This window comes from Chiloscyllium plagiosum, chromosome 9 (genome assembly GCF_004010195.1).
Source record: "Chiloscyllium plagiosum isolate BGI_BamShark_2017 chromosome 9, ASM401019v2, whole genome shotgun sequence".
Lineage (NCBI taxonomy): Eukaryota > Metazoa > Chordata > Chondrichthyes > Orectolobiformes > Hemiscylliidae > Chiloscyllium > Chiloscyllium plagiosum.
Window position 1 is genome coordinate 47,391,828 of NC_057718.1, and position 20,279 is coordinate 47,412,106.

Genomic DNA, 20,279 nt, shown 5'->3' on the forward strand with positions numbered 1-20,279 from the left:
ATTGCTATTCAGATATCTTTCTGATTTTGCTGTCAAAGCGAATAATTTCACATTATACTTGATCTGCCATATATTTGGCCGGGATGGGACCGTTCGCCGCTGCCGATTAGCCACTACCCTTTCACCGCCGAGAATGCTTCGCCACCGCCCATTGGCTGCTGAGGATGATTCGTCACCGCAAGTGTTAGTAACTCATTTTTATGTATAAACCAATAAAATTATATTTATTTCACCTCTTTTTATCAATATGTACTATGTTGATGTATAAATAAAGGGGACTGAGAAGTATGAAAGAATAGGCGTGAGGGAAAACAATATTTCCAGTGGCAAATAGTCTCCAGAGGTAAAATGACCCCAGTGGAGAAATGCTGGTGGCGAACCGGCAGTGGCTAAACGGCAGCAGCAAATGTGCTGTGGCGAATCATTACCAACCCGTATTTGTCCATTCATTCAACTTGTCCAAATCAAAATTTCTGCATCCTCCTTACAGTTCATCCTCCCACTCAGCTTCATGTCATCTGCAAGCTTGGAGATATTACATTCATTTCCTTTATCTAAAATCAGCCACTGATCCCTGTCGTACCCCACTAGTCACTACCCACTATTTGGAAAAAGACTTGTTTATTCCTATTTCTTGGTGTCCTCCCTGCCAAACAAATGTCAGCATACTACCACTAATCTCATGTGCCTTAATTTTGCACACTAATCCTTTGCATAGCACTTTATCAATAGCTTCCGAAAGTTCAAGTAACCACACTCACTGGCTCCCCGTTGTCATCTATACTAGTTACAGTCTCCATATATTATGCAGGTTACCTGTATATCCAAGAATGCTCAAAAAGCTTCCAATATCAATCATAAGAACATAATGTAGACCTAGTAGACAAATCAGCCCCTCGAGCCTGATCTGCCATTTGATATAATTATAACTGATCTTATCTCAGCCTCAACTCCACTTTCCTGCCTACAACCCTTCAACCCATTACTAATTAAAAAATTGTCTATTCCCTATCATCTGTGTTTAAATTTGCTACCCTTTACCCTTAAACTATAATCTCTCATTCTAGAGTGCCCCACATACGGAAACATTCTTTCTATGTCTACTTTGTCAATCCCCTGTTACAGCTTATATACTTCTTTTAGATCTCCCCTGATCCTCCTAAACTCCACAGAATGTAGGCCTAAACTGTTTAACCTTGTTCATAAGCCAAACCTCTCATCTCTGGAATCAATTTCATGAACCTTCTCTGAACTATCCCCAATACAATTACATCCCTCTTCATGTAAGGGGACCAAAATGCACACAATACTCCAGCTATGGTCTCACTGATGCCTTGTACAATTTCAGCAACACTTTCTTACTTGTACATTATATTTCTTTCACAATAAATGCCAAAATTCCATTTGCCTTCCTTGTTACATCTGTACCTCATTTCAAGTTTGTAAATTAATTTTACAGAATAATGTTTGACTCAGATCTTCCAATAGGAAAATAGTCAGTGCAACAACACAGACCAGGAATTGCATATTGGACTATGTGGAAATCTGGACACAGCTGACTCCCCTGGTGTTAACTTGGAAGCTTCTGACAGACCTGGAATCCTCCGCAAAAAAGTCCCCAACTCTGAGTCTGAGTCAGAGTCAAAGGGCTCTGATTGACTTATCCAGGAAAGTTTACAGGAATTAGAACTGTTCTAACTCCTAGATAACTATTAAACTACACTAAACCCTATAGAGACCCAAATCTACCATTCTAGATCCAACCCAAGCCTTCTGCCAGAACCAGCACATCCCACCCTGACCTCACCAGACCCAAACCCAGATCCAATATTGCAATTATATTATAATTTTGTTCTTTTGTTCATGAGTTGAGGGCATCTCTGGCTAAGTCAGCACTTATTGTCCAACCCTAGTTACCCAGGGGGCAGTTAAGGGTCAATTGTATTGCTGTGGATCTGGAGTCACATGTAAGCCAGACCAGGTAAGGATGACAGATTTCCTTCTCTCAGAGACATTAATGAACTAGATGAGTTTCTAGTACAATTGGAAATGGTTCAATGGTCACCAACAGGCTAGCATTATATTCAAGATTTCTACTGAACTAAATTAAAACTTCATCTGGCATGGTGCAATTTGAACCCAAGTCCCTACAACAGTAGCTGAGAGTCTGAATTACCACATCACTGCCTCCTCAAAATATTATGATATACAATAGAATATAAATATAAAATAAAATAATTATAGTATTATTCAAAATGATTCCTGGATGGTTTCCCAAATTCTACTCTCTTTAAAGCTGAGATCATCCAAAACTCTCTAGGGCAGGCCTTAACTTGCAAATCTCAATCCCCTATCATCCTCGTGTTTGCTGACTAACATCAGTTCTTGGTAAAGCAAGAAATTGATTTTAAAATTCTCATCCTTAATTTGAAATCCCTCCAAGACATCACTCCCCTTTCTATCTCTGTAGTCTCCTCCAATTCAACAATCTGCTGACAATCCTGCAGCCCTATAATTCTGTGCTTTTTGTGCATCCATAGTTTTAATTGTTCCTTGATTAGTGGCTGAGACTTCAGTTGCCTTGGTCTCAAGCTTTGGTCCTCTGTCCCTATTCTTCTCCACCTCAATACCATGCTTTCCTCCTTTAAAGGTATTGCTTAAGGCCCACCTTTCTGACCAAATATTTAGTCTTCCTTTCATGACTTGGTATGAAGAATATTGGGATGCTTCATTACTTTCAAGATGCTATATAAATATATGTTCTCATTGATTTGTTTATCTGGATCAATCTAGGCTATCCAAATTAGCAGTCAAATTAAACATGGTGAAATAAACTATTCAGAAGTTGTTTTGCCAAAAGTCTGAACCTGAGGGAATTTGTTCACTCACAATACGAGTAGTTGAGATAGATGTTTTGGCAGAGAGAAACATTTGCAAGAGAACATTTAAAAATGCAGTCAATGAGAAAAAAGGCAGAAAACTGCAGGGGAAGTTCTGCTTTGGAGGAGAGAAAGAATATTCATTTAAGCTCAGGCAACGAATGTTAATTAATTGAATTTGATAAATTATCTGCTAAAAATAAAAGCAAAGTACAGCAGATGCTGGGAATCTGAAACAAAAATAGAATGTGCCGGAAAAATTCAGACTGGAAACATCTATAGTGAGAAAAACAGAGTGAATGTTTCGAGTCCAGTGACCCTTTGTAAGAACTAAAAATAGTCAGGAAATGATGGTATTTACACTGTTGATGGGAGTGAGTAAAGTGGTGACCAGAGAGAAAGGGAAGAAGAGAGAAAAGAAAAGGCTAGGCAAATAAAGGGAGAACTAATGATAAGCTGAGAGACATAAATGTTGGGTCAGATGCTAATAAGTAGTGCAAATGTTTGAAGTTGTAAATAGTTTAGCTGTGCAAGGAGCAACCCATACAACACAGGACCTAGGGGTGTGGGGGAGTGTAATGAACATAGAGGTAGCTATGCATGCTCTAAAATATTACACTCAATGCGAAGTCCTACAGCCCGTAAGATACCAAGGCAGAAAAGATGAGACATTGTTTCTTCAGGCTGAGCCTTGCTGGAACATTGCAGCAAGCCTGAGACAGAAATGTTGACATGGGAATGTGATGATTTGATGCAGTGACAGGTAACTGAAAGATTGGGGCGTTTTCACAGGTGGAGTTTAGGTGATAGGCAAAGTGATCACCCAGTCTACGTTTCGTCCTCCCAGTGTAGAAGAGACGCAGTGAGTATAGTAAATTATACTGATGGAAGTGCAGGTAAATCGCTGCTTCACCTGGAAGGTATGTCTCGGGCCTTAGATAGCGAGGAGGGAGGAGGTAAGTGGGTAAGTGTTGCACCTTCTGCAATTGCATGAGAAGGTGCCGTGAGGATGAGAGGTGGTGTTGGGAATGTACCAGAATGTTTTGGTGGAAAGGATCTTTATAGAATGCTGACAAGAGAGAGGAGGGGAACATGAGTCTAGTTGTGGTATCTTGCTGGAGGTGGTGGAAACAACAGCTTTTTACCCTATGGGTACCGAGGCTGGTGGAGTGGAAAGTGAAGACCCAAGGCACAAAGGGTTACTGGACTCTAAATATAAATTCTGCTTTTCTCTCTACAGGTACAGCCAGACCTCCTGAATTTCTCCAACACTTCCGGTTTTTGTTGTTACTAATTTGCCTCACTGCGGTCTAAAGCAGATAAATGATGTGAATCGAATCACAACTGATTCAATGCTGTGTTGGTTCACTTTCAGAGGAATGCAAAAAAAATCTGATCTAGATCTTGTGCAGGTTACATTATTACACCCCCAGGTTTCACTACTGCACAAGTCAACATCAGGGAAGATGTACAAAGTTAAAAATCACACAACACCAGCTTTTGCTATAAATTCTATATCTTACAATCTTATACTCCACAACCACCTGATGAAGGAGCAGCACTCCGAAAGCTAGTGCTTCCGATTAAACCTGTTGGACTATAACCTGGTGTTGTATGATTTTTAACTTTGTACACCCCAGTCCAACACTGGCATCTCCAAATTGGAGAAGGTGAATTAACACTCATGAAAGTGAAACGCTCAGCTTGCTTATGCGAGTCACTGACCCAGCTAGACCGAGTCAACCTTTTTCTTTAAAAAAAGTGATTGGTTCAGAATTTCAATTTGCAAGTCAATATTTCCATCAGATTTGGGACATTTCAGTATGGCTTAACATTAGTTAGGCCTTTTCGGTGTCATACCTGGTCAATAAAAAAATCATTAATATAAATTAGTTCATCAACTTTATGATATAGTTATTCATGGGGAACCAAAATCTCAACTTCAAGTTGCTTTTACGTAAGATTTTAGACTTCAGAAGAACAAAACGGGCACAGCTGGAAACAGTTATAAATTGAAGAAACATTTCACTAACTTGACATTTGTGGAGATCACAGAGTGGCATGGAGAATTAATATTGGAGGTACCAACAAAGAAATCAGAGACTTCATACAATCCAATTCATGCTAGTGAAACCTGTGTTTAGCAAACATGGTTAATGTCTCATTGTAACTTCTCCATACAAGGCAGTTCCAGACAGTATCACTGCCCAAAGGTTCCTGAAGCAGGAAGTGTGTGTGCATGCCATGCTGTTTCACTTCTGGCATTCTGTGAAGAATTCTGTAAAACAAAAACCTTAATTTTAAATAACTGCAATTGAAGGATAGTTCTACTTGCATTATATTTGGTGCTGGAAACAATCAAAAGCTATCTGATACAGAACAATATAATCATTCGTAGCAGAAGTATTAATCGCATGACTAGCAACGTGTTAATTATGTGATTGAACAAAAATTGATGACATGCAAGGAAAACGAAAGCTGCCCTGATACTTTCATAACTACAAAACAATCCAAATATAAATCAAAACAATTATAGAAATCTTACCTTCTAAAAGACCGTGTTGTGAGACATGAACAAAAAAAATGTCAATGCTGGAAATTGGTAATAAAAACAGAAATGTCTGAAAATACCTAACAGGTTGGCCAACACCCAAGAAGAGATGAATCGTGTTAGAGGGCAAAATCTTCTTCGTGCTGCCAGGATGAGCTGGAAAGTAGGATTGGGAAAGCAGTGAGAAATATTAGCATTGGGTAGGTGGCTGAGCTGTTTCTTTTCCTGGGCGATCTTCCCAAAGGCACACCATCACCATCAGAGGCTAAACACCTCTCAATAGTAAATAACCAATCTGTCTATTGAGCTGCTCCGAAGGAGAGACATACCAGAATCAAAAGGAGAACTCTGGTCTCCACAGTTGCTGCCAGCCCTGCTGAATTTCTCTGGAACTTTCCACAGTATGAGTGACTGTCCATTGTGAGCAGATTTGGGAAACTGCCAATGGGCCCAAGCCTCCACTGAAGGCCAATTAGCCCTGTCAGAGCCACAAACATCAGCAAATTAGAGTTGCTGCTGCCAGCTAATATGTGTAAGTATGTCAAATGTCCTTGCAGTCCCCATCCTGCTGTACCATACCATACTCCTGCCACTGCAGTTGCTGTCTTTCCAAAGGTGTAGGCCTGCCATCTCAGGACCTAACCCCTGTTCCCCATCCTTAATTGGACAACAAACTTGGATGTGGTGTCTAAATTTGTCATTTCCAGGAAGCTATTCCAGGTGGACATTCATACAGCCAGCATGGAATTGGGACCAGAAATGATTCCAAATTATAATCATATCCAAGAAGCCTGATATTTTAGATTGACAACCTTTTGTCCAAACCGTGTTGTAATGTTGCCATTGACCACAAACTGGACTGGATCAGCCATATAAACACAGTGACTACAAGAGCAGGTCAGAGGTTGGGAATTGTGTGCTTATCTCCTGACCTTTTCAAAGACTTTTCACTATCTAAAAGGCACAAAACATGAGCATGATGGGGTACTTTTCACTTGATTGAATCTCTGTGATCCTAATAACATAAAATTTTCACACTGTGCAGGTAAAAGCAGTTCATTTGATCAGCACCTCATCTACCATGTTAAATATTCACTCCCTTCACCTGTGCCAAACAGTGGAACTAATGAGTACTGCCTGCCAGTTGTACAGCAGCAACTCACTCAGGTTTCTGCAACAGCACCTTCAAAATCTAAAAGGCAAAGGCAGTAGAGGCACAGAATCACTGTAACCTGCATCCAAGCCACATGCCCTCCTGCAGTGCTTCAAGAAGGCAGTTGACCTTCTCAAAAGCAATTAGATATGAACAACAAACATCAGCCTTGCTGGTGACACTCAGCGCCCACAAACAAATTTATAAATTATTAAATACTTGCATTGGAATAATTATACAGAGTGAAAGCATCACTGCAATATATGTGAAGTGCAGATAGTTGTCCTGCAGGTGATTTGTTTGTCATTGTGCTCATAAACGATGGCTGTAGCATAGCTGGTGTTCGGATGCTGACTTTCAATGCAGAAACTGCAGATGATTTTGTTCAATGCCCTCAAGCAACTCTGAGATCTTGCCAGCTGGCAGGCAACAAGGTCACGAATAACTATGGTGATGATGATCGGCATCCAACCTGATAGGAGGACAACTCCTTCCTTTTGGGAGATCCAGTTTGGCTTTAGACCATGCGGATTAAATTTAAGAGGTACCAACCTTGCAGAAAAACCTGTTACCCCCAACTGAGGTACGTGATTATTAGAATAAGCCACTCGCACGAAGTTTGTGCGCTGCCTGCATCAGAAGCAATAAGTGCAAGATTGGACAAGATAGTCCTCTTGGCTGATTTCAATGTTGTCCAGTTTTGCACTCTAGATGTGCCGTCACCCAGCATTGCCATCCCTCACCCTAATGACTACCACCCACAAAGACCAAATGTATGTAACACAATGTAGGTAGAAGAGGCAATGACCTAATAGTATTATTGCTGGACTGTTAGTCCAGAGGCCCACATATGTTCAGAGGGCCTGGGTTTGAATCCTGCCATGGCAGATGGTGGGATGTGAATTCAACAGAAATTTGGAATTAAGAGTCTACTGATGCCCATGAATCCATTGCCGATTATTGGGAAAAACCTATCTGGTTTAGTCTGTATGTTCTCCAATCCTACAGCAATATGATTGTCTCTTAACTGCCTTCTGGCCAAATAGGGATGGATGATAAATGCTGCCCAAGCCAGTAAACACATTTTTAAAAAATGACAATGGAGTATGGGAAAGAAAATTGGGCAGGATAGGAAATAGACTGACAATTTACTAATGATGATTCTAAGCTCCTGTCAAGATTACTTTTATTTCCACAATATTTTGGCTCCTGGATTCCATTCCATAAGTTACATCAGGAACAAGTTCCGGAACTTTGATTCACTCCCTTCCTTTGTTCCTGAAGCTAGGTTACAGCACTATGTTGATTGAGTTCTGGTACTTTTCCCGAATGAACTCCTATATGAGTGCAGGCAAGTGAGTTATAACACATCAGTGAACTGCAGAGGATATACCATAATTGAAGCAGACCCGAACTCAATCAACAGCCACACATATAGATTTTCCAGTCATTGATTGCGATCCAACCTTCTCATCATTAACCTGGAATCACTGAGGCCAAGAATATTTGTGCAAATATTGAGCTAAACCAGGACAATTCAGGACTTAGCCTAGTTTATGTGACTTTGGTATTTACTACTTGTTGAGTCACTGGTGAGCTTGAACTTCATGTTTATTGCTAGAATAGACCACAAAAATATATGATTAGACACTAATGCTATGATGGAATGCCCTCCTGTTCAGTTGCCAAAGCTTCAGCAGTCGCCCAGAAAAGCCACACAATTGGGCTTTCTGCTGATTCGAATATTGCTGCTAGTTATGAGGGAATTATGTAACAATGCTACAAATATTAAATTGAGCATAGGGATCTGAACAAATTCAAGAATATGATTTTTGAGGTAAAATATTAAAAGCAATAACTTTTCACTAAGTTTATTAAGAGGAAGCATTTGCCAACCACATTCCCCTCATTTAACAAAAGCAGGACATTTCTGAAAATGAGTCACCAAGACAAAATTCATTTGTTTTATTTTAAATAAAATGTATCAAGTCCTTCCAGATGAATCAGTCGATGAGGAGAGGGTGAATAGTGGTGGGGGTTGGGGAGAGGGGTGGATTATGAATTTTGCAGATGTGGTTTGTGGGCTTTGCTATGTGAAGAGTCCAAAATGATCATTGAAGGAGGAAAGGGCGGCAGGAGTCCAAAACTCATATTTACCACATCAATACTCCCAGCCTTCATCACTCATAAAGACACTATTAGCAAATGAGACTCACACATGAAAGATATTTTGGCTAACTGAAAAGATAATTTAAGACTGATACTTCCTAGCAATCAGTTTTTTGATGCCTTTGTTCAACATAGTGTACCATGACTTCTTGAAAACACGGCAAAAAGGCTTCCATAGTACAATTAAGAACAGTTATTTGCATGGTAGGTTGTTAACTCTGTTATGAGAGAAGTAAAATTGGCATAGCATTGGGAGCAAGAATCTCAGTTCTGAACTTTGTGGGAAGGCATTAACTTAATTCAAATCAAAGTATAAATATTCTCAAAACTATTATAGTGTGAAATTAGGCCATTCAGCCCATCACATCTGCACTTGGTCTCTCAGCATTCTAACTTTAGTGCAAATTTCCTGCATTTTCTAATGCCTTCTTGAATGCCTCAACTGAAGCTGCCTCTATCATACTTCCAGGTAGTGCATTCCAGACCCTAACTATTTAGAGTCATAAACTCAGAAGAGTACAGCACGGAAACAGACCCTTCGGTCCAATAGAGTCATAGAGAGAGAGATGTACAGCGTGGAAACAGACCCTTTGGTCCAACCCATCCATGCCGACCAGATATCCCAACCCAATCTAGTCACCGCCCCGCCAAAGCACAACCCACCCAGACCCATTCCCCTGCATTTACCCCTTCACCTAACACTATGGGCAATTTAGCATGGCCAATTTCACCTAACCTGCACATCTTTGTACTGAATTTTTATCTGAATTAAACCCAATCTGCCAATTCTCAGCCCATTGGCCCATCTGGTCAAGATCCTATTGTAATCGGAGGTAACCCTCTTCGCTGTTCACTATACCTCCAATTTTGGCATCATCTGCAAACTAACTGTACCCCTTATGCTCGCATCCAAATCATTTATGTAAATGGCAAAAAGTAGAGGACCCAGCACCGATTCTTGTAGCATCCATGCCTACCAGATCTCCCAACCTAATCTAATCCTATTTGCCAGCACTTGGCCCATATCCCTCTAAACCCTTCCTATTCATATACCACCATTCAGACGCTGTGATTGCACCAGCCTCCATCACTTCCTCTGGCAACACATTCCATACATGCACCACCTTCTGCATGAACAAGTTGCTGCTTAGGTCTCTTATTTCTTTCCCCTCTCACGCTAAACTTATGCCCCCTAGTTCCCCCCAACCCAGGGAAATAACCTTGTCTATTTACCCTATCCATGCCCCTCATGATTTTATAAACCTCTATAAGGGCACGTCTCAGTCTCTGATGCTCCAGGGAAAACAGCCACAGCCTGTTCAGCCTCTCCTTGTAGCTCAAATCCTCCAATCCTAGAACATCCTTGTAAATCTTTTCTGAATCCTTTCAAGCTTCACAATATCCTTCCGATAGAAAGGAGACCAGATTTGCATGCAATATTCCAAAAGTAGTCTAACTAATGTCCTGTACAGCCGCAGCATGACCTCCCAACTCTTGTTGTGTGATATCATGTTTCCTCACCTCACATTTGCTTCTTTTGAAAAATAATTTAAAACTGTGCCCTCTGGCTCTTGGTCTGTTTATATGTGGGAATGGTTTTCCCTGTCCACTCTGTCATGATTTTGAAAACTTCTTTCAAATTTCCTCTTAGGCTTCTCCTCTCCAAGTTAAAACATTTCAACTTGTCCAATATTTCCTCATAAATGATGTTCTCAAGCTTGGAACCAATCTTATAAGCCTTTTCAGCACTCTGCCCAATACATTCACACCCTGTCTATAGTGTGTTTCCCAGAAGAGTACCCAATAATATTCCACCTGAGATATAACCGATATCTTATGAAAATTCACAATAAACTCACTGCTCCTGTACTCTGTGGCCCTAATTGTGAAGCTTAGAATTCTATTTGCTTTGGTAATAGCTCTCTCCATCTATCCTGTCACCTGTTGTGACTTATGTCTTTCTGCAACCAGTTCCCTCTGTTCCTGCACACCCTGTAGAATTACACCCTTAAGTTTATTCTGTCTTCGTTCTTTGTACCAAAGTACATCACCTCACATTTCTCCGCATTGAATCTCATTTGCCACCTATCTAATCCACCAACTTGTCAATGCTTTTTTGAAGTTCTACACTGTCTTCCTCACAGTTTACAATTCTCTCAGGTTTTGTGTCATTTGCAAACCTTGAAAATGTCCCCTGCACACCAAGATCTAAATCATTTAGATATTTCAGGAAAAGTAAGGTTCCCCATTCTGACTTCCATGGCAACTCCATTTCCAAACTTCCTCTATCCCAAAAAATACCCATTAAAAATGATTCTCTGCTTCCTATCCCTCAGCTAATATGATGTCCATATTGATGCTGTCCTTTTGATCCAGGATATAACTTTCCTCATAATCTGTTGTGTAAGACTGTATTGAATGCCTTTTGGAAATCCATGTTTCCTACTTTGACAGCTTTCCCCTCATTAATCCTTTCCATTACCTCGTGAAAATCTCTAGCAAATTAGTTGAACAGAATTTTTCCCTTAACAAATTCATACTGACCCTTCAACATTTTTCTATGTGACTATTAATTTGTTTTTGACTAATTGTTTCTAGAAGTTTCCCTACTCTACCACAGCGGTTCAACGGCTGGTCCATACTTACTGGACTCATCTCTACAATCTTTTTTGAAATAGGGTGTAACTTTGCAATTCTCCAATCTGCTGGCATCACCACAATGTCTGGGGAAGATTGAAAAATAATTGCCAGTGTGTCTGCAATTTCCACTCTCACTTTCTTTAATATCCTTGGATGCATCTCATTCAGTTCTAGAGCTGGATAACTTTAAGTACCAACAGCTTATCCAATACGTCCTCCTTTTCAATTTTAAGTCTTTTGAGTGACTGAGTTTCCTCCTCTATCACTGTGGCCTGGGCAGCCTCGATGTCATGGATAAAGACAGATGTAAAGTATTCATTTAACACCTGAACACCTCTAAGTATAAATTCCATTTTTGGTTCTTAATCAGCCCTATTCTTCCTTTTAAAAAACTCTTTTACTGTTGATGCATACTTAGGACACTTTGAGATTTCCTTTTATGTTAGCTTCCAGTCTTTTTTCATAATCTTTCTTTGCTTCTCATATATACTTCAGTTCCCTTCTGAAACGTTGTATTTAGCATTACTCTGTGTTACTACTTGTCAGTTGTTATAAGCACATTTTTTTCTTCTTTAAACTTAATTTCAATTGCCTTTGTCATGCAGGGAAATCTGGATCTGTTTATCCCACTTTCCTATTGTGAGTAAATATACCTTTACAGTGCCCAAACCATTTCCTCTTTGAAAGTAACCCATTATTCAGCTACTGTTTCTCCTGCCGGGCTTTTCGCATGTACCTCAAGTTTATCCCAAGCATACAATCATTTCTGAACCGTGACCATATTGTTTCTGTGACCAAATTGAGAGTTTCGAATACAAGAACAAACCAATTGTGTCCTTACCCACCTTGTATACATATAAATAAATGGTAAAAATTAGCAGAAATTATCCCCGAGAGGAATTCCTAGCCAACTTTTGTACTACATTATTCAGAGCCACTGAGACAGTACACCTGCCAAAGGTCATCCACCTCAACACAAAGATGGAAACTTGAATCCTCCTATTCCATGCATCTCTATAACTTACTGGATAAACTTATTGACCCTACTAGGAAGTCTCAGTATATTTATTAATGTTGCTTATTCTGCGAAAGGAAAAGAATAATTTAATAAACTATGGGCAGAATGTTACAGCCACCTCCCCCCCCCCCCCAGCAGGGTTGAAGGCAAGGGCTCATGAAATGCAGCTCTTGGCCTTCCGTTGCCTACCACCTAGCCTAACCTGCCTCCCACTGGGGAGCCTACCTGCCCTTTGACTACCAAAGCCATTTTATGTGGCCAATTCTGCTCAGGCTGCCTTTTAACCGACTGCCCAAGCCCAGATAAGTACCCACATCTTTTACTGACAATGTGCTATTGGGCAAAGAGATAGGAAAGGACTTATGTTAGGATTTCTGTATGCCCATTGGAGGCAGTCTGACTCTATAGACCAGTCAAACCCAGCTCCATGGTACTCACCCTCTTCATTAGGGTTTAACAACCAGACTCGATCAATACGCCATCAATCTACATTTACTCCTCTACTTTGGTGTCTGGCTGTATTCCCAGCAGTGGCCAGTATTTGAAAATGGCGCCACTGGGGACAAACCTGATAGGCTAACAGTTCTCAAAGGAGAATCCTCTTCCCCAGATGTGGATGTGATTTTTGCCCCTTCACTAATTAATGTCTCACTGTGTTAAGTAGCTGTGGGGCAGCTGCTATCAGTGGGGATGTGTTGTTTGCTCATTCTTCAGTTTTCTACCCTGCTGCCAAAATTATCCTGATCCATGTTACAATGAAATGATTTACAGATTTGTGTTTTATATACTGGGTTTCTTTCACATTAGTCAGAACTGAGTAATTTATGAAACGTTAGCTGTCAATGTTTGTACAATGATTCAGAATAAACAAGTTTCTGAATCACAACTAGTGTCAATATAGACCAAATAATATGATACCAAAAACAGTTCAAATAATGTGAAACAATAAACCAGACTCTTTAGCTACTAACTTAATAGAATTAAATAAAGTTAACAGCACATACAGGTCATTCAGCTCAACTGATATATGATAATGTTTGTATTTCACACTCGCTTCCTTCCACCATACTTCATTTCAACCAGTCAGCATAATGTGCTGTTTCTTTCTTCTTTATGTACGTAACCAACTTCCTCTTAAGTACATTTATGCTGTTCTCTTCAACCAGATCATGTGGCACCATGTTCCATATTCTAATCTCTCTTTGGCGAAAAAAGTTTTTTTTTTAAAGTTACTTATTTCTCAAGGATTTTAAAGGTTGTGAACGCTCATTTTGGACTCCCCACAAGTGAAAGTGTTTTCTATCTGTATCCTGTCAAACTCCTTCATAACTTTAAAGACATATTACCACTCAGCATTCTCTATTGCAGACAAAAATCTCCTATCCTCCCTAATCGTTTGTTAGTTTTCTGGTATCACTCTTGTAAATCTTTATTGCACGTTTTTGCGTGCCTGTATATTCTTTTTAATTGAACAGAGACCTGAATTGTACTAAGTACTTTCAAATGTGGTTTAAACGAGGTTCTTTGCATGTTTAACGTTATTTCTCAACTTTTCATTCTTTGTTCATAAGAATTGTATTCCTATGCTTTGTTTACATTTTCTTTAGTGTTTTTAATGTCGATTCCAGCTTTAATGATCTGTAAAACTGTGCCTCAAGACCTCTTTGTCCCTATAGTCCATTTAGACTCTTAAGAGGAAAATATCATTCTTGTAGCACCACTTCATGCAGCGGGTGTGCAGAGGTGTGTTGATTCCCTGGGCGAGTTAGCTCTGTGAGCTGCTACCTCTATGACCTATAAAATATTTTACAATGACATCAATGTATACAGTAAGTGGCCTTTGACACTCTTCATCCCCAGGAATAAATGTAATACTGTTTAGTGTCATTTGAAGTAGCAGTAAATGAACAAACATTGCCTCCTCATTTTGCAAGGAATGATCTCATTTCTCCTACCCGATTGCATCTAAATTGAAAGGTAAACGTTAATAATTGTAAAATAGTTAGTACGGGGGCAAGGAAACAAAAAGAGGAAGTATATGAAAAACATTGTGATAGAGCAGCATCTAAGCAGGAATGTCTTCTCTGGAATATAGATTAGATTAGATTACATTAGTGTGGAAACAGGCCCTTCGGCCCAACAAGTCCACACCGACCCGCCGAAGCGCAACCCACCCATACCCCTAAATTTACCCCTATACCTAACACTACGGGCAATTTAGCATGGCCAATTCACCTGACCTGCACATCTTTGGACTGTGGGAGGAAACCGGAGCACCCGGAGGAAACCCACGCAGACACGGGGAGAACGTGCAAACTCCACACAGTCAGTCGCCTGAGGCGGGAATTGAACCCGGGTCTCAGGCGCTGTGAGGCAGCAGTGCTAACCACTGTGCCACCGTGCCGCCCACAAATATGATGGATAAATCCACCAAACTATGAATCCAACACTCAGCTCCGATAAAGACACAATAGAGTGTTTTGATACACTGTCAAAGAGATAAAATACACGTCAAATGTAGTTGAGAATAAATTTCTATAGTAGTTCACCAATGTGTCTACTGTAATTTTGGTGAAAGGACCATGGAAATCCCAGAGAAGTGGCAGAAATGTTTGTGTCGCTTTTTTTGTCCTGTAGCTCTTCTATCAATGTTACAAAAAACAAGCTGAAGAACGCTGACAGAAATTCACCAAATGCGAACATGAGAAATAGGTGCAAACAGTCCCTCAAAAATAGATTCCAAAACTTGCCTGATGACTAGCCTTAGGCTAATTGGCCTGTATTTTCCTACTTTTGCTGTATATTAGTCTAGAAGGGTGTGAAAGGGTTACTACTTGACTGAATATGATAAGCATAACAAACTGTGAAGATAGTATGAGAACTTGTTGGGACAGTAAAGTAGGATCTCACAGGACACAGACCTAAGATAGGTCCACCCAACAGTGTGTGCAGTAATGAAAAGCCTATTCTTATAACTTCTAAATGGTTGCTTACTCTTCAAGACTCTTCTTGTTAGATTAAAAGATGGCTATGCTTGCACACATTAGACCCTTAGAAAATATGGATGAGGGCACACCACAGTTTTCTCTCCCTCTTCTTTCTCACATTTTTCTAATCTGCAGAGACCATTTCCGAATCTCAGAATTTTGGAATGCAGTGCATCTACTATCTCTTCAGTTATCTACTTTAGACTCTTGGGATGTGGAGCTGATTGGATTTTAATCCCTTGAGTTTATCTAGTACTTTTATTCTTCTGATATAAATTGGTTCAATTTCTCCTATGTTTGTTTCCAAGAAATCAAAATTAACTTAGCTATTCTCTTCATTTTTATTTACTTGCAAAGCTTTTAAAATCTGCATTTATATTCTTCGCTAGTTTAATCTCATATTTGTTATTATAACTGTGCAAACATTGACCAAATCTCAGACAAAATTTTGTTTATAGTTGTAGTCACTTAATCATAAAAAGACATATGTAGCTCAAGGAATTTTTTTATTCACTCATAGCACTTGGACAATGCTGGCTGGCTAGGAATTTTTATTGTCCATCCCTAGTTGCCCCTGAGAAGGTAGTGGTGAGCTGCCTTCTTGAATCATTACAGTCCAGGTGCTGAAAGTTGACTATAATGTCCTTACGGAGGAAATTCCAGGATTTTGGCACAGCAACTGTAAGCAACAGTGATACATTTCCAAGTCAGGATGATGAGTGGCTTGGAGGGCAACTCACCGGTGGTGGTGTTCCCATGTATCCAGTGTCCTTATCCTTCTAGAGAAAAGTGGTCATAGGTCTGGAAGGTGATGTCTAAGGATCTTTGGTGAATTTCTGCAGTGCATCTTGTAGACAGTACACACTGCTAATACTGGAGGGCTGCTTTATCCTGGGTGATACCAAGCTTCTTGACTGTTGTTGAAGCTGCAGCCATCCAGTGGGGAGCATTCCATTATACTTCTGACTTGTGCCTTATGGATGGTGGACAGGCTTCAAGAGGTCTGGTGGTGAGTTACTTGCTGCATTATTCCTAACCCTCTAACTTGCTCTTGTAGCCAGTGTGTTTATGTGGTGAGTCTAGTTATGTCTCTGGTCAACAGTAACCCCAGGGTGTTGATAGTGGGGGTAACACCATTGAATGTCAAGATGTCTCTTATTGGAGATTATAATTGCCTGGCTTTTGTGTGGCATGAATGTGACTTATTATTTGTCGCCTAAGCCTGGATATTTTCCAGATCTTCTTGCATTTGAACATGGACTGCTTCAGTATCTGAGGAGCCACGAATGGTGCTGAACATTGTGCAATCATTGGCAAAATCCCCACTTCTGATTTTATGATGGACAGAAGGTCATTGATGAAGCAGCTGATGGTGGTTGGGCTGAGGACATTACCCTGAGAACTCCTGTAGAGATGTCTCAGAGCTCATGTGACTGATCTCGAACAATCACAACCATTTTCCCACATGCTAGTTACGCCACAAGCCAATGGAGAGTTTGCTCCCTGATATCCATTGATTCCAGCTTTGCTAGGAGTCCATGATGCCACACTCAGTGAAATGCAGCCTTGATGTCAAGGGCTGTCACTCTCCCCTCACCTCTGGAATTCATCTCCTTTGTCCATGTTTGAACCAAGGCTGTAATGAGGTCAAGAGCTGAGTGGCCCTGGTGGAACTGAAACTAGGCGGCACTGAGCAGATTATTGCTGAGTAGGTGCTGCTTGGTAGCACTGTAGATGGCAGCTTCCATCACTTTATTGATGGTCAAGAGTAAACTGATGGGTTGATAATTGGCCAGGTTGGATTTGTCCTACTTTGTGTATACATGGACAATTTTCCAATGTGTAGAGGTCAGTATCATAAATGTACTGAAAAAGGTTGGCTAGGGGAGTGGCAAGTTCTGGAGCACATATCTTCAGTACTGTTGTCTTAGAATATTGTCAGGACCCTTGGCCTTTGCAGTATCCAATGCCTCTGACCATTTCTTGACATCACGTGGAGTGAATAGAATTGGGTAAAGACTGGTATCTGTAATTGTGGGGACTGCAATGTTGCACAATGGCAGATGGAAATGTGAAATATTTCATTGTTGATATGTTTGTGATTCGAATTCTTTGATAGTGCTCTTTTGGATTCCACAGAATTTGAATTTGAAATTAAGTGCACCTAAGTAAGAACACCAGGAAAAACACGTTCTTTGTTTGCATTCAGGTTTCCTACTGATAATATACAATGTTAATTGGATTGAATATAATTAAGCCAGCCTCAACATTTTCAATTGTCCCCAAATTCCATACACCCTAACAGTTACAACAGCCAGCTAAATAACTTCGAAGACTGTTGCCTCACAGCACCAGGGACCCAGGTTTGATTCCAGCCTTGGCTGACTGTCTGTGTGGAGTTTGCACATTCTCCCAGTGGGTTTCCTCCGGGTGCTCCAGTTCCCTCCCACAATCCAAAGGTCGTGTAGGTTAGGTGAATTGGCTATGCTAAATTGCCTATCGTGTTCAGGGATGTGTAGGTTAGGTGCATTAGTTGGGGTAAATGTAGAGTGGATACTCTTCGGAGGGTCGGTGTGGACTTGTTGGACCGAAGGGCCTGTACCCACACTATTCTATTCTATTCTACTCATACTTGTTGGATGGTTGGATTTAAAACAATGAAATACAAGCATAATATTATGAAGACAGTAGAACCAGAGGCAGGGAGGAAGCTGTGGGACAATTTATAACAAGTTGAGATTATTGTTTGTTCCATCACTAAATTAGTTAATAAAACTAACACTTTCAGGGAGTTTGGCATCAGGTGTATGATGTTACAGCTCTGTGTGGCTGCTCATGAAAGCAGGAGATCACAGAATTACTCTTTAAGTTCATAGTCTATGTGCAAACTCCCATTAGAAGTCCATTGGAGATACAGTAGTCTTCACAGAATTATCATAGAATCCCCTACTATGTGGAACCAGCCCTTCGGCCCAACAAGCCCTCTGAAGAGTAACCTAACCAGACCCATTTCCCTCCCCTATTATCCTATATTTACCCCTGACCAATGCATCTAACCTACAATTTAGCATGGCCAATTCACCTAACCTGCAAATCTTTGGACTGTGGGAGGAAACCGGATCGCCCAGGGAAAACCCACGCAGACACGGGGAGAATGCGCAAACTCCACACAGGCAACTGCCAGAGGCTGGAATCGAACTGGGTCCCTGGTGCTGTGAGACAACAGTGCAAATCAAAATCTAGTAATTCTAATTAAAGCAAAACAATCAGAAGCATTGATTACAAGTACTAGATTTGTAGAGTGTCCGTTTGTTTGGCATGAACAGTCAGACGTTCAACATCTATATTGTAGACAAATGTCATCTTTATGTTTGGCATCTTTTCTCATTGCTTCCCACTTACATCGTCTCTTCTGATGTTGCCGCTTTATTTTAACACTGCTCCACATTGTAAGGAGAGTTTGCCACAGTGTGCTCATAATTGAAACAAACAGTCACAACAATGGAAAGTAGGACCCCAAGAGTAGTCCAAGTGGGGAAAAGATGAGCATGACAAAAGGAGCTGTGAAGGAAGGAAGGAGCCGGAGGCGTGATAAGAAGGGGGAAGAGAAACAGAAATAAGAACTATTCTCAGATGGCAGAAGAAAACATTAATTGGATAGGTGGACAGCACAATCTGAAGAGAGGAGGAGAATTAATCAAGTTCAAACCCATCGTCCTAAAATAAGTGGCTGCAGAGATAAAAAAATGCAATGGCTGTAATTTTCCTAAAAACTCTAGATTTCAGAACGGTCCAGGCAGAGTGGAAAACCACAAATGCATCACCTCGATTTAAGAAATCAGGTAAATGGAAAGCAGAAGACTATGAGCCAGTTAACCTAACATCAGAAAAATGCTGAAATCCATTATTAAGTAAATAATCGCAGAGAACTTAGAAAATCAAAATATAACCAGGAAGACTCAGCAAAATTTTGTGAAAGGAAATTATGAATAACATGTTGTCAGCTTTGGTATGCAGGTAGGCACTCTCATTTGAGTCATCAGACATTTACAGTAACAGCTTGGAGTTGGTGCAGAACATAACCTACCTTTATCCTGCTGCTGATCTTGACAGCATCTAGTGTTGCTCCATTGCAGGTGATAGAACTGCACGTGTGCTCTTGTGATGAAGAAATGATGCCTATTTTCCGCAGCATTAAGAGTCAGTCAATGCTTATGAGATCAAAGGCCTTACTGAGGTCTATGAAATGTTATTGCCAATGTACAGGGTTATGTGAGACCATATCTGGAGAATTAAAAACAGTTTCCATCTCTTCTATTTGAGAAGGGATATACCTGCAATGAAGATATTTCAGAGATAGCTCTCTGAGATAATTCCTAGGAGGAAGGGGTTGTCTTATGAAGAGGGTTGAGTAAGCTGAACCTATACTCTTTGGGGTTTAGCAGAATGAGAGGTTGTACTAACCCGTACTTGGCCCATGGGGAAATACTAATTAATCTCCTTGTGTAACTCATTGAGTATGAGGGCCCTTGATGATAGGGAATGGCCTGCCCAGCTGGAACTCATTACCTGAACGCTTTACCTTGTGGCATAGTGGTGCTGACCCTACCTCTGAACCAGAAGATCCAGGTACAAGACTCATATGCTCCATAAAGAAAAGCAGACCTCCTCCCCTCCCCCCACCCTTCATTTTTGATGGTTCGCATTATCCATAATAGACTTTGTTTGTAAGTATTCAATTGGCTACATGGAAGATTACTGATGGTGGTCATTAATTAAAAACAAACAAAATATCACAAATGATTTAATGGTGAGAAAGTCATTCGGTTGTGTGTGATAACTCTTCTAATATAACAAACAAAGCAGTCCCAGATGGCTCTTG

The 20,279-nt window shown here is 40.5% G+C and overlaps 1 protein-coding gene across 1 annotated transcript in view; it reads right to left on the reverse strand.

The window, feature by feature from the left end:
- Window positions 1-19,812, reverse strand: part of atf3 (activating transcription factor 3) — a 54,161-nt gene extending 34,349 nt beyond the window's left edge. The window contains exon 1 of the mRNA XM_043695872.1: window positions 19,485-19,812. The gene's annotated coding sequence lies outside the window, so the exon portion shown is untranslated. The remainder of the gene's footprint in view (window positions 1-19,484) is intronic.
- Between the last annotated feature and the right edge of the window lie 467 nt (window positions 19,813-20,279).